The sequence below is a fragment of the Rhopalosiphum maidis genome, chromosome 2 (assembly GCF_003676215.2).
Source record: "Rhopalosiphum maidis isolate BTI-1 chromosome 2, ASM367621v3, whole genome shotgun sequence".
NCBI classification, from domain to species: Eukaryota; Metazoa; Arthropoda; class Insecta; order Hemiptera; family Aphididae; genus Rhopalosiphum; species Rhopalosiphum maidis.
The window spans coordinates 10,865,408-10,880,939 of record NC_040878.1 but is presented as its reverse complement, the minus strand read 5'-3'; positions in this window follow the sequence as shown (position 1 = coordinate 10,880,939).

Sequence of the window (15,532 nt, the reverse complement as noted above, 5' to 3'; positions counted from 1 at the left end):
CTATATAATATATATACATCCGAACGACTTGCACATATGCGATACAAGTACAACGGTCGTTCGCTATATATTATATCTTATATAGTGTTCTTTTAATGAGGAATTATAGGGCGGAACGATTTCCGGGGTTCGGGACCTTTTACGACCTCGTCGGCAGCGGCGGCGGGGTGGGTGCGCGAAAAGAATAAAAGCAATAACCACGCGGAAGTTGATTTAGAAAATAATCGAGTACGGGCCCAGGACAGACCGGCACATGACATAAATATAAGACGAGCATAGAGAGGAAGAGAGATAGAGTGAGAGAGTGAAAAAGAGTGTGACGTGTGTTGTATATTATATAGATCTCCGGACATTGTATAAATCATATTATTATTATTATTATTTACACTAGTCGTCGGGGTCGTAATAATTTACGTGTTTGAGTGTGTTTGTGTGTACGACCGCCTTTGATACGAGTGTAAGTTGTCGGCCATAAAACAAAAATATTCTGCCGCGTGCCCGATCGCCCGTATTTGTCGGAGAAAACCCTAGCAGGCGGGTGTGGACGGTCCCGTTAATTTCTATAATATAATATTTTTTTTTCCCCGCTTTTTGTTAATACTTATAATTTAGGCGGTCTCGATAGATGATAGTATGAGAGCAGATCGAAACCGACCGATTGTCATGAGCTTTTATAATACACATTCGTGCAATATTCACAACCGGATCGGAAAAAAAAAATATTGCGCGCGTTTTGAAAGCCATGGAATTTAATAGAACATGTAATCACATTAATAACGTATCTTGTTTAAAGATATCGACTCTCTAAAATGCATATTTTACAATTTTTTATTGCATACAAATCCTAGCCCTGATTATTATTATTATTATTTATGTATGTGAACATTGTTAACACATTATATTATGTCTAACATTTCATGTCTCAGCATTTTTTTTTTACCTGAAATAGTACAAACTGTCCGCGGTTTACATTTTTTCCGGGTGACCGTATAAAGTGTCCACACGAAAGTATCTGCTAAAATATTTTAACAAAAAAGGGTGTTTTAAAACTAAAAGTTTGTATCGCCGCAGGACGTTCCTTAAATCGTTTAAAAATTTCTCAAGTATATTCGAAAATATGTGCTTTAATAGTATACTTAAATATTCTAAAATCTCGACTGTATTATTTAAGAAACAAATCGTGAACATACTTAGTGAATCACTATGTTTATTGCTATAACTTATATTCATTAGTCTGCGTGTATTGGTCTGCATACATTTGGCACCATAAACTAAAACACGGAAGTATATTTTGTACTTTAAGCTGTTAAAGCTTTTCTATTTAGCTGTAAGATGAAGTAACACCTTTATAGTAGAGGCAACATTTTTAGGTTGAGGCGGTCGAGGTTTTATTGAAAAAATACTCAATCGACTCGTGTAATCCTAAAAAAATCAATTCGATACAAATCGTATGACCCGAAAAAACCAAGCCACACATTTTACGTGTTTGGTGCACAACTCGTTTGCAGACATGGTAAATCGTTGGCCGTAAAGCGGAAACGTCGGTTATAGACGACTGGCGAGATTTTCGTCATCTCGCTCGTCGTCCAACGTCAATGTTGCAGGGTGTACGCGTGATTTTTCCGATTACAAGTAAATTCGCTCGGGAAAACTGAAACGCGATAAAAACGAACGTAGCACTATTTGCTCACGGTCATTCGTATGACGAGATATTATAATACGAGTGTACAATGTATGTCGACCAGTGTGATGCATACGAAATACTGTTCGAAAAACCGGTGGCAACAGTCGGGTGCACGCGAAGTGCACATAATAATAATAATAATAATGTAACATAATATACGCGATCCGAGTCCCCGTCATCGTGGATCGCACGACATTGTACCTATATACGACCGCGTTTTATTGTAATGTTGATTTTCGAGAGACCGTATCGAATTCGTTTACACCTATTGCACAGCATACGACGTATAGCCGGCACATCGACAATGTCACGCGGCGAACGCGTCAGTGGTTATATGTTATATTATGCATATCATATTATATCGTTTCGCGATAACGCGTGTAATAATATCGCATATTTTATTACGGATCTCGCGGAAAAAAAAATAAATGTAATAATCGGACGTTTAATCAAACGCTATTATTCGGTTTCGAGGGTATTATATATATTATTATAATAATGCGAAATGCAAAACGTCCGGAACGCGCGAGGTCGTATATCGTTAATTTTGACTTTAATTTTTATAGAAACGTTTGCTCTGCGCTGATAATAAAATTTAGCGAGACCGGCCGGCGGCGTATATTATTATGAACGCACCTATATACTATTGTAATTCCAAAAACCATCAAACGAATTCCGTGACCTGCGGCGTACAATCAGATGACAGGAGGAGAGGGTGTGTTTTTGGCACACAACTTCCACTCGTCCGCCGAACAGCAGGGTCTTTTTGGATTTTATTTGTTCAAACCAGCATTCGCGTATTATTTGTACACGGTTTTACTTATATTGAAATTACAAAGCGGTACATATCCTTGTCTATATAATTTATAAAAACCGTTTGTATGTTAATTATATCCTCTAAATATTTTAAACGATTAATAATCATCTATCATACTTTGTTTTCTTTCACAAATAGGTTCTATATTATTATAGATAACTTTAAAACTATTGGTAGAAGAGAGGGTCTAAGTCAACAGACAAAGAAATAAAGCTATGAATGTAAGACTTGAGCGCAAATAGTATAATGGTAAATGTGTCTAATGCGACGATGATATTGAAAAAAAAAATGAAAATCATTATAGACGAGGTAATAATTATAATAGAGAGAGAGACATGTATAATGTATTTTATAAATATTTTAAATTATAGATATTCAATTTCAACATGGAAAGCAAAATCACCCTTCTTGAATTGAAACTAGCAGAGGGGTTGGAGATCCCTAAAGTATATTATAATATTATATTGCATATATTACAAAGTTGTCGTGGTAATATAGTAATTTTTAGTCTGATTTTTGTGACAATCCGGATACATGACAGAAAGGTGAGTGTTGGCAAGACGATTTTTCTATTAGTATTATATTATAAACTGATAATAAAGTCCATGTTAAAGAGTCTATTTTTTTATTTTTTTTTTTTTATACTTAAAACGTTTCAATATTATTACATATGTTATTACGCCAAGTTTTTTTATAATATTACAACAATACAACACTGCATAATATAATTAAATAAACGTGTTTTGGGTGAAAGAAAAATATAATGTGTATATAGAGTAGGGACAACGGGGAGTAGGCTTTTATTTAATAAAGAAGTTAGGAAAGTTAGAAGGGCGTTAAGGATCAATATATATATATATATATATATATATATATATATAAAAAAAGTAGTAATTACTAATTACTATACCTACTCAAATATTATAATATAATATGAGAAAATAAAACTTCTTCGACGAAACGTTCCCGGGTACGTTTCAAATAAACCATAACGAGCATTTTATCCTAATAGAAATTATATAGCGTACTAAGGAGACAAATAAATAAGCTACTTAAAAAAATATAAATAATATTGCACCCAAACGAGAAAAAATTATGGAGAAATATGCTATGACCTCGACGTGATTTTCAATGTCGTAAATACAACGATATTTTGATTAAAAACAAAAAATGTTACGATAAACAACCTTTGGTGTTTTAATCCTGATTTATGCCATTTTATTAGCATTTATAATCAAAGGTTGGGTAGAAAACAAATGGAACTATTAATACGATCGGACGTTACTGATTTAGACTTTGAAAACGGTCAAGCTGCAAACGGTCGATTAGACGTCCACCGTTGTAATAAACTTTTACATCAAAGGCCAAAGAGAGCATAGTTAAACAACATTATCTGCATGCTTACATAATACTATTATCCGTTTAATCCATCGCGTGTCCGAGCTGACCGTAGAACAAAAATATTATGTAACATCCGTAATTATTATAAAATACGGTACCATAATTATTACTGCAGCGGCGCCGTTAATCCCGCATGGCAACTGACGCCCGTAATATCCAATTAGAATGATTTGTTAATCAAAAACTCATATTAGTTGGCACGAAAGCCTCATCAGTACATGCTTTGTGGGTTGTGTTTTAACATTTTCTCAAAATTATTAAAAATTCCAAGACTCTAAAAGTACTACCACTATTTTCCAATATTTTCAAACTATATCTAGTGGGTATCAATTTACAACGAATACATTTTATCTAACTAAAGATTTTGATCAAGGTTTCAAAATGTATTTTTATAACTATAACAATAAATAAAAAAATTAACGAAATCGATAAACGAAAAACAATCGAATATCATTAAAGAAAATGTATTAATAAACATACATAATTTGAATTTAAGAAGCAATACCATAATTTACATGACAATTTATTTACTTTTATTTTTGATTAACCTATTTTGGTATGATCAATTTAAATTTGAGGTTATTTTTTTTATTATTAAGTAAACATTTCTGTAATTCAATAATTCTAATGTTTATATTCAATTTCATTAATGTTTAGAATATTGTTTTTAACATTAAACTTAAAACAAAAAAATAAAACTACTTTTAAAAAATATATAATAACGTTAAACCGAAAAATCAAATAAATGTTTGAAAGTACTTACAATAACATTAAACCTTAGAATTATATAGCATTTAAATACCTGAAAACATATAACTATATATATCTTTTTAATTTAAGCACTGATTATGAATTAATATTTTTTTTTTATAGTTTTAAGTTGTCAAAAACAATATTTTTTACTAATTTCTTTTTCGTATTCTTTTTTAACTAATTAAAGACAACATTACATGCATTACTAATTCTTCATTTTACAGCAGAATATTTGTCAAAGTACTATTTTGTGAATTAATTTCGCATAAAAAATAAAAACTAAAAATATCTAAATGATTAAAATACACTAACGCAGCAATAATAGAAACAATTTAATGACATTTGCTCAGAAGATGTTATATTATAGTATTATACATTTATACATAGTTTTGCAGTGAGTTTTATACTGTAAAGGGTGATCGTAAAATTATTCAGGACAGTTGAAAAACTATATAATAATAGATTGTGAATCATTTTGCAACTACATACTAACGTATTGCTTTATTATTTACATCACGGTCGTGCGATAATCTGATGTAAGATTAATGTGTCATTAATATTATTTAAAATAATGAAATGTTTTATACAATTTATACTATGGACGTAATACAATAAACTATATAATATAATTAATGTAGTGTAATGTACTATAACTATTACCGTTATTTCGATTGCCTATTCTACGTGCCGCGAATATTTGTTAAAATATGTTTTTCTGCAAAAATCTAAACTAATCTTATCTATCTATAATGGCCTTCGGGGCTATCCTCGGATTGTTGACGTCAGATGTACGATTTAAATATCGATAGTGAAAAGCTTATGTCATGGACGTGATCGAATATTATACTGACGATGTGACATCAGAATATAATACTATTGTGAGTTGTAGTCACAACTAATTATCTTATACACAAAATTAATCATAATTAATTGTAATTTTAATCATTGCTGGTAATTTTTTCTAAACATTTTTTAAAACATATTCTTTACTCAAGTATTTCTAAACCTTTGTTACATGACTAGTAATTTAAGGTCAAACAGAGACAATCTTACATTTTCTAATAAACACAATTTGTATCAATCTATTTGATGCTTAATATTAAAAGGATAAAATTAAAATTTAACAAGAATGTGTATAATGTGCAAGACGAAACGAAAAGTAAAAATAGAGACCGAATTGATAATACTGATCGAAGAACATCGTAATAATATAATAACCAATGTTGTAGATGCAATTTTGATTTATTTTTACAGCGGGAAAACACCCTTAATCTACATCGTCTTAATTAAATAGTAGTTGTAGTAAAATCTAAGTATACGTAGTATTTCACCATTAAATTGTAAATTGTTCTGTCTAAATCAGATCACACGTGAATAGAAAGGCTGTTTTGGAAGAGTCGTTGAAAATATTGGAAGTCTTATCGAATCGGCCTTATGAATGATTGTTATATGTCCTATAGGTAGTATATTATAATATCGTCATATTATAGTGATGAGATGACCAAACGTGAAAAACTACAAGTCCGTTGCAGATTTTTTCAATCGTCAGAAACAATTAAAAAAAAAATTAACACTAGGTACAACCACTATGGGGCGACTTTCGTGTCATGGGAAAACCACGTCAAACCTCTCAAACGCTTCACACGACCCGTTGCGGGACGACAGCGCATCTCATTGTACGGGCGCGCGCGCGCGATTTGACCGATCGCCCGAACAATAATAAAAAAATAGTAATTGATTTGTCGGAGTCAAGGGTCAAGATGTACTTTATTTTATTGCATTACGAATAATATGTCGCCAAACGACCGTTTGATGAAATATTATTATTATTATTGTGTATAATGCGCGACACGTATAACAATAACAACAATCGTAATTGTCGTGAGTTTTAATCGTTTTCCATTCAAACGCAGCGCGCAGGAAGGGTGCGAAAAGAAGTAAGAGAAGACGGACGAATATATAAGAGAGCCGGTCGACGAAAAACACCGTCAAATGATTGACGTCCGACCGGCCGACGACTATAACAACAATAATAATACTCTAACAACGGTATAATAAAACGGGATTTTCGGTTTTTTATAGCGTTTATTTTTTGCCTCCAAACCGTGTCGGATTTCTGTGTTTTTGACACCTGGACGATGGTCACGAGTAGTAAACGCGCGCGCGGGGAGACACGGTGCAAGAGATTCGACCTCACTTGACCACTATATTACAATAATATATTATCATACGCCGCCCCAGTCACACGTACTGCTTAATATTCGAATAATAATGTTAAATGTCGTTTATTATAATAAACACACTTTGCAATGCTCTTTTTTTTGCAGATCTCCCGAAAAAACGAATCGTCCGGACAGCAGTATGACATGACTTGTCTGCATGTCAATATACAAAAAACGTCTATTGTCCATATGATGTTGGGTATGAGTTAAGAACTTGAGAACAACAATCAATTAGCCGATCTATAGTCCATCAATTTGATTACAAGTTTATCTTACTAATCAATTCTGTGTTAAACATTGTTATGCTATGCATTATAATATATTATATTAATTATTTATTTGTAAATATTTAAATCACATTTTGTAAATTATTATAGGTATTGTTATGATTTGCATAACCCAATATTGATTTTATAACACACAATGACATTGATCTAAAATGTTTGGATCCATTAATCCAAACAATCCAACAACCATTTTCCTATATCAATTTGTATTTGCCATAATATAATAAACCCTATTTTCACATTTTATTGTTTATTATGTATTGTTAATAATATCGTATAAAGTTTGATTTAAGGTGGTGAACTATCTGTACAGATATCTCGTTGATATAACTTTCAGTTCATTTTAGTTTGATAAAGTGAACCCACTGAACCTTGTCAAATCCTTTTTTTTAAATGCGAATTCGTATTACAATATTAATAACTGCATATAATTTTTTAATATTAAAAAAAACAAAGAAATAAGATAAATTATTGCTGCTAGACAATGGTGAGTAATACGTTCAGGGACAATTTCTTGTGTATACGATACATTTTTTAAAAACTCCGGAAACAGGCATTGCACTACGTCGTGTTTTTTTTTTATTTTGGCGTGTGTATCAATAAGTATATTATTATGGTGTTATTAGTAATTATATATTTATCATATTATCGTCATTATAACCGCGTTGCGCAATTGGCGTGCCACCTTGTCTACCAATATAATACAATAATTATGATTATATAGTAAATGTATATTGTTCGCTATCGAGAAGTACACTACTTGATCCCTATACATACACATAATGTTGAAAATGTATTATGTAAAAAACAAAACAAAATTCTGCGGCGGCATGCGGTCACAAACCTTTTGCGATCGCGCAGCACGCGAGTTTGACAATTAATAAAAGTAGCTGTACGGCCATTGGCAAACACACGGGCCATTGTTACCGTAGACAAAAGTATAACATATACACGTAGTTATACGTGCACGCGTACCTACATACATATTACACGAGAGGCTAATACGACGGATCGCTTTTATATGCCGACCGAATCGAACGGTTTTGGAAACATCAAACGGTAACCCTCACAATAGACACACGACTTTACGACACACTTGTCTGTGTGAATGGCCAGTCGAAAGAGCAACGCACACGCTCACACTTGAAAAAAAAACGTCGTACTCGGGTTTTTCCATACATTATTGTAAAATGTATGCGTAAATCATCCGATACGCGCGCGTATTGTTGTACCTATATATAGTATACAGAGTGTTCCTCCTAGCGTGCGAACACCTCCATTGTTTTCCATTGATAATGAGTTTATTAAGATTCTGATTTTTTGGAATTTTCAGTTACGCTTAAAGACCATATTATTTTTAAATTCTCAAAATATTTAGTATAAACACTACTTCAGAAAATTTTGATCGATAAAAATATTGATATTAATTTATAATAACTCAAAATTTGAACTATCAGTTACTCAGTTTTTAAATATTGTTTCAATTAAAAATAATATTATAGTCATTTTATTTTTATATTCAGAAAATACCTCTTTCGTTCGTCGATCACCACGATAACAATACATATTAAAAAACTCCGAACAACTTGTAAGTACGTGTGTTTAGGCTTCATTGATGTAAAAAGTCGTTTCTACTAAATAAGTTCTCTGAAGGCTGATTATTCTTTGCTTGATGTCCAGTGCTAATAGAAAGCTAGATTAGAAGAACGTCTCTTTTTTCACATGTTTATTAGTGCGTATTATTTCGATACACGTATAATGAACAATTATCCTTTTTTGTATCCGATTGATTGGTTTTAATCAACAAGTAATTATATATATTGTAGTTCGATTCCCACTAAAGATGGTAATATTGTTTGCATTTAGTTTCTTAAAATGTTATTGAACTATGGATAATTGTTTTTACAACTATTAAACAATGTCCGATTTAAGTAAAATTCAGTTTAATCATATGTATTGCGGCATATAGTAATTTTAAATTAAATACACATAACATTGAATTATCTTAAAGAAGTTAATATGAAATTATTGAAATTAATGTAATTCTATTAGAAAATGTCTATTTCAGATTTTTATTTATTAAATTATACACGCAAAGCAGAGTGATAAATAACATACGATATTCAATACAGCAAGATTGGAATTGGCCAATCTGTTCATTTAATAATTTTGAAAATTTTGATTTACTTTTCTAATTCAAAATGCTTACGAGTACAATTTCTCACTTTTTTAAAATTACCAAAGCTCTTATATTTCTCAAGTCTATTATTATAGATGTATTATCCTCGATATCCAAAATAAAATAATTTAATATTGCTTTTTTTCAATTTTGATTTTGTTACAAGATTATTTAAAAAAAAAATATATATATTAAATAATTTACAATATAGTAGCTTTTTTATACGGAAAATAAAGGCTTGTGTTTTCACAGGATACACCTTAAGCAGTAGATTTAATCTCAACAAAATCTTACAAATGCATTTAAAAATTATTTAAAAAGTCATATTTTGAATAATTTCAATGTCTTCACAAAAAAACGGTAAGATTTCCAAGTGAATCACTCTGTATATATTATACATAGTACGTTTTATATACATGGTTCTCTGTAACTATATACAAATGTTATGGTTTTATAGTTGCTCCTATTATTTCCCTCGCGCGTAATAACAATTAGTGGTTTTACGATACAATATATAATATTGTATGCGTATTACTGCGGGTAGGTGTGCACACTTAGCAAATTACACTCGGATACAAAATCGGGCGTGCGTGCCGGTTTTTTTTTTTTTGCACCCGCAAACGTCAAAGGAACAAAAGCCGCTCAGTAAGAGAAAAAAATAATATGCTCTGTTCAAAGAATTTTTTTTTAGTTCTCTTAAATTTCCGCATTGTAATAAATTCATACATTTATACGGTGCCATACGTTTATTTTATAATAATAATATAATATTATAATGTCCTCTCGGACGCACGTATACAATAATATTAATAATATTGTATTAGTGTATGCAAATTCAATGGTGATATTATTACTAATGTACCATATCGCTTCTGTTTTGTGGTAGCAGTGGTTCACCAGTTGCGATTAAAATGAATTTTTCACACACTAATAAATTGGCAATTGCGCTCAAAACATTTAAGGTCAATAGTATAATTGCACTTAATTATTTTTAGGGTGATAGACCAATCGTACTAAATAATAGTCATTATCTATTTAAATTAAAAATATGTAAAACTAATATGTATTATTTTATCCAGCAAAATTTAAGTTACTTTACTTAATTTATATAAAATAAAAATATACAATGATTATCACTTATTAATCATTTAAAAATATAAGACAATACAATTTATTCACATAAAAGTATGTAATAGTGTAATGTCCAATCATTTTTTATCATGTTAACCCATATTATTCCGAACTCTATTGTTCAGTGCAACAAACCGATTTGGTTGATAACCACATTTATGGTGAAGGTGAGAACTTGATTTTGTCTTTAGGTATCAATAAAATTCATATTTGTGTATGTCGGTCGTAAATACGCCTCATAAACATCCAGATACTATTATAGAATATCGACTGAAGTTGGACTATTTATATTTAACCAGTCTCTCAATAATCAATCAATTGTATGATATTTATGAATTTCATTAATTAACTATATTTGTATAATAATTTGATAAAATTATATTGAAAAAATACATTTTTTTTTTTACTAAAAGTAAACGAAATTGTTACACTGGTTCTAAAATACAAATTTTGTTTAAGATACAACTTGTCTATGCCCATTGGAGCAAAAACCAACGGATATTATGAAGACGGTATTCATACATATAGACATAAATTATTGCACCCATAATAAAGTGGTAGTAAAAAAAGTAAAGCTATGCACCCAAATTATTTATTAAAATTTCGGATTTAGGACGCCGAGTGTATTCAAAAGATCAAACTATGAAATAAAAAATGAAAGCAATGTTAATGACCGGCGTTATGGGTTTTAATGTGAATGTTAATGAGCTAGGTTAAAAACTAAAAAAAAAGTGATCAGATGTATCTCACAAATACAGATTACAAGAAAGTCGTTTATTGGATATAATAAAAATTTTCACTTAATTAATGATGATTGATAAGCGTATTTGCGCATAAGTTACTATATTCAATAATGAAAACCTTCTTAATACAATGATTATTTTTTTTAAAAAAAAACTATTAAAATTTGTTATTTAAAATAATAAAAAAAGTATTAAATTATACTCGCCATTATTTGCTTTTGAAAATGAATAGGTGGTAATTTTCCCAGAATAAAATGAACGATTACAGTTCGAATTATGAAAAAAATAATTACATAAGTATTAGTATTATATTGATTTTTATAATTATATAAAATAATTATTAATTAACCTATGTTCTTAAATTAAGAACAATGTATTTAATTAACAATTTTTATTAAACTAATAAAATAATTTTTGTAAGATATTTTATCATAGCCTCGTGGTATCATCTGTGTAATTTCCAAGTGGCGATAAAAAAATAAAATTGCTTAAATAAATCTCTGTACGCAATATTTATTACACATCAAAACGTATATTGGCCATTAGTCGCAAGCAATTACATGGAGATTATTTATACCTGAAATGCATCGGGCGCAGTTTATAATTGTCTTTCTTTGTTGGGCACAATTTACGTTTTTCCGCCTACATAATAATACTATGATAGTTTTATAATATTTACCACGACAAAATAAGTACACATCTCTGTAACTTCGTGATATGCAAAAAATGGCATGCGTCGTTTGGCTATTTAATAACAGTCAGTATCGCGTTATCTAAGAATATCAAATTTTATAATATTATATTATTATAATCAACCGGAGGATACTATTCAATGTTATAAAACAAGTAATAACCGATAGTATTTAATATTTAAAACGAAAACAGGCGACATCCGACAACTGTGTCTCTGCGGAATCTGTTGTTAAGTCGGATATTACTGCCATAGATATTTATTTTTTATGATACTACAAACCGTGAAAAAAAGTCCACGCAAGATATTATTATCGTGGAGCTACTATTGTTCGGGCGATAGGTGCAGCGAAAATCTCGGTCGGACCCTGCTTGCAGATGATTATTATTTACCTATATAGAATCATTGTTATTATTATTGTCGTTGTTGTTTTTGTTGTTGCCGCCATATCCCTTTGGCATTAAAATCGTAAGTCAACACTCGTCGAGGTGCTAGCGGGCGATAGGCCTTATACAACACAATGCTCACTTCGGATTTGACGCGGCGTCTTGCACCACACATTTTTTTAGCGGCGAGAGGGTTAACGTTTTTATTTTCTGCGACGCGAGGAAGGAGGGGGGAGGGCGATAAAAAATTTCCGACCCGAGTGCAGACACAGTCTGCAAATCCTCTTTGCCGGAATTTCAATGATAATAGCTGTGGAGCTATACACATATAATATGCCCACCTAATTCACGACAATATAATAATATTATATTTATATGTATATATACACACGCACACACACACACACACACACACACACATTCACTTTCGAGGCTTATACGAGAAAGCCGCTACCGCACCGCCGAACAATGATGCGTTTCTCACGCGAGTTGACCCCGAGAAATCGCCACCACCGACACCCCATCCGAGATGATTTAAAATAAACATTTCGGTCGCGTTATAATATTTTTGTTGCGGATTACCGCGCTGCGCACAACGGGCTCGGCTCGATATGCGCGACCGCCAATTCTGCAGTGTGCAAACATTCGCAATGTCCGTACCACTCCTACAGTCTGAACGCATTAAAAATATTAAATCCCAAACATAAATCCGAATCGTTCCCGTTATCGCGGGTCCGCTTTATAATATACGGCATTCACATATAGAACACAATATTATTTCACTGCTTTAAGGTCAACATCGCTGACGCGACCGCCGCATCCGTTATTCTAAATTATAATTTATATATGTGGGTGAGCGTAAATATTATCGTTTTTATAAATTATTATTGTTGTATCGATCGACGTAAGAAAATATATTTATCGACCATATTACATATTATTTATGTATTATATTACATAGTGTATTTGAAAATTTTTTTCTGGTAAATTTGAAACCGACTTAATGAAAATAACAAGTTTGAAACTACTGTCCGTATCCAATTACCAGTTATTATAATAATTAATAAAATTATGTTAAATTGACTTATTAAATTATACAGTTGAACAAACGTATTATAATATATTCAACGGACGTAGTTCATTCTGAAGTGGACGAACATTTTTCTCATATGTTTTGTGTGATATCTCAGTCATCGGCTTTTAATCATGCCACTAATTTGTATGCACGGGTACCATTTCATACAGTTGTTTGAGATGATAGGTAGATTTATCGGGAACCAATTCCGCATTTCTTGTAAGAAGTACATATGACTCAACAGATCTGCAGGAGACCCACTCATCTTCACGTCACATAGCATTATTACTTACTAGTAAAGTGTATATCAATATCATGATACTCTTGAGTGATTGTATATTTTATACCGTACGTTTTCGACTGATCACTCCAACCACAACGATCGATCGCGATCTCGTTCAAACAAATTGTTATTTTCCGTATACTGGCGGTGTCATCGTTGCTGCTTAATTTTTTCAGCCCCTCGTGACATCGAAGGTCGAGCGAGTTAGAGAAGGTATAAATTCAGTTTCCGGCGCTGAGCATCACGCGAATCGCGTATAACACTGCATACATATAACATACGCGGTGTACTTTATCTGTGGGGTGGGATGAGGGGTGGTCCAGTTTACGGGAATACCGTATATTATAGCGTGTAAACCGGAAAGCACATTAATGTCGAGCGGGCGTCGGCGATTCCAGATGACCGGAAGTCTGGCCCGACCGGCAGAGGGTTCGTTTTTATATACCCACACACGCGTATTACAGTATAAACGCGCGATACACAATAACGCGCAAATATATATATTTGTGCGTATGTACACATATAACGCATGTACATAATAAAATCGAACGTCATAAATTCGCCGAGATCCACTTCTTTTCCGCAGTTGTTTTATTTATTATTATTATTTTTTTTTCGTCACCCTCCGATGGACGGCCCTCATAAACTGTGATAACTGTCATCCGAAGAACGCGCAGCAGCCGATACGCGCACACACACAAATGTACGTCCCGTCCAGTGGAAACGGTAGAGAGGGAGCCGCACTATATATTATGTACATGTATGTATATAATAATAATAATGATAATATGCCGTTCGTGATATAGCCGGCTACCGCGTACGACAGCGTATATAATAATAACAATAATAGCAGTACGGTCTTTTCGCGGTGGTAGCGGTGGTTTTTGGGGAGCAAAAGAACTATACGAAATAATATCGGTGTACAGTATATATCGTATGTGTATGGTGTAATATTATTATCGAAAACGTTTTGAAACGTTATATATATATATATATAACACGTCATGCCATCCCCAGAGGATCGAACAGGCATGCACCGAGTGTTTTCAACGATCGAGATATTTTGATATAATAATAATATTGTGTTAAAGGTGGCTGAAATACGTTTGAGGGTAGTGCTCGAGTAGAAATAGCTATACTGCTCGATACTGATCGATTTTAAACAATCGAGATATTTTCCTACATTGCCACCTCCAAGGTATGGATTTTAAAAACGTAAGGGTATTGTTCGCCTTAAGAACATATAGCGTACATCAGCTGGGTCATCGACCTTTTTTAGGTAGGAATCCACAAATTATTATTTAAAAACCTGCACTGATTTCTAAAAAAATTGTAGTAAAAAGTATTAAAAAACATGCTTTATGCTTAAGTCGTGTTTGTTGGTCTCAAATGAAATACAAAGCGGCCTGGTGTCGCGTAGAGTAAAGAAACATATTCTATTGCAGCCACATGTGTTTGGAAGACACTACCATATGAGTATGAAACGTTATGGTACTGGGATGAGAAGAATAGTGTGAGAAAAAGAGAAGGATTCTAATAAAACCGCGTAAAATATAATACACTAGAAACCATGATAAGTCCGCGTTCTCCGCTACGACTGATCAATAAATACCAATCGTTATGATAGAATCTAGACTAAATAAATACGTTGGTCTCGGATTTCATAACCACTTTTGTCTGTGGTCGGTTCTTCAAATTTTTGGAAGTCCTCATTTATAATCATTTACGGTATTATCGTAGTCTATCGTTTCCGGGCGTCGTCGTCGATGATTTTACGAAAATAAAACAAACAAAAATTAAAACACCGTAAGGCGCCGGCCATCGCGTGTATCGTTTGCGACATATTAATTATAATACGAGTTTCAAATCCCCCCCCCCCT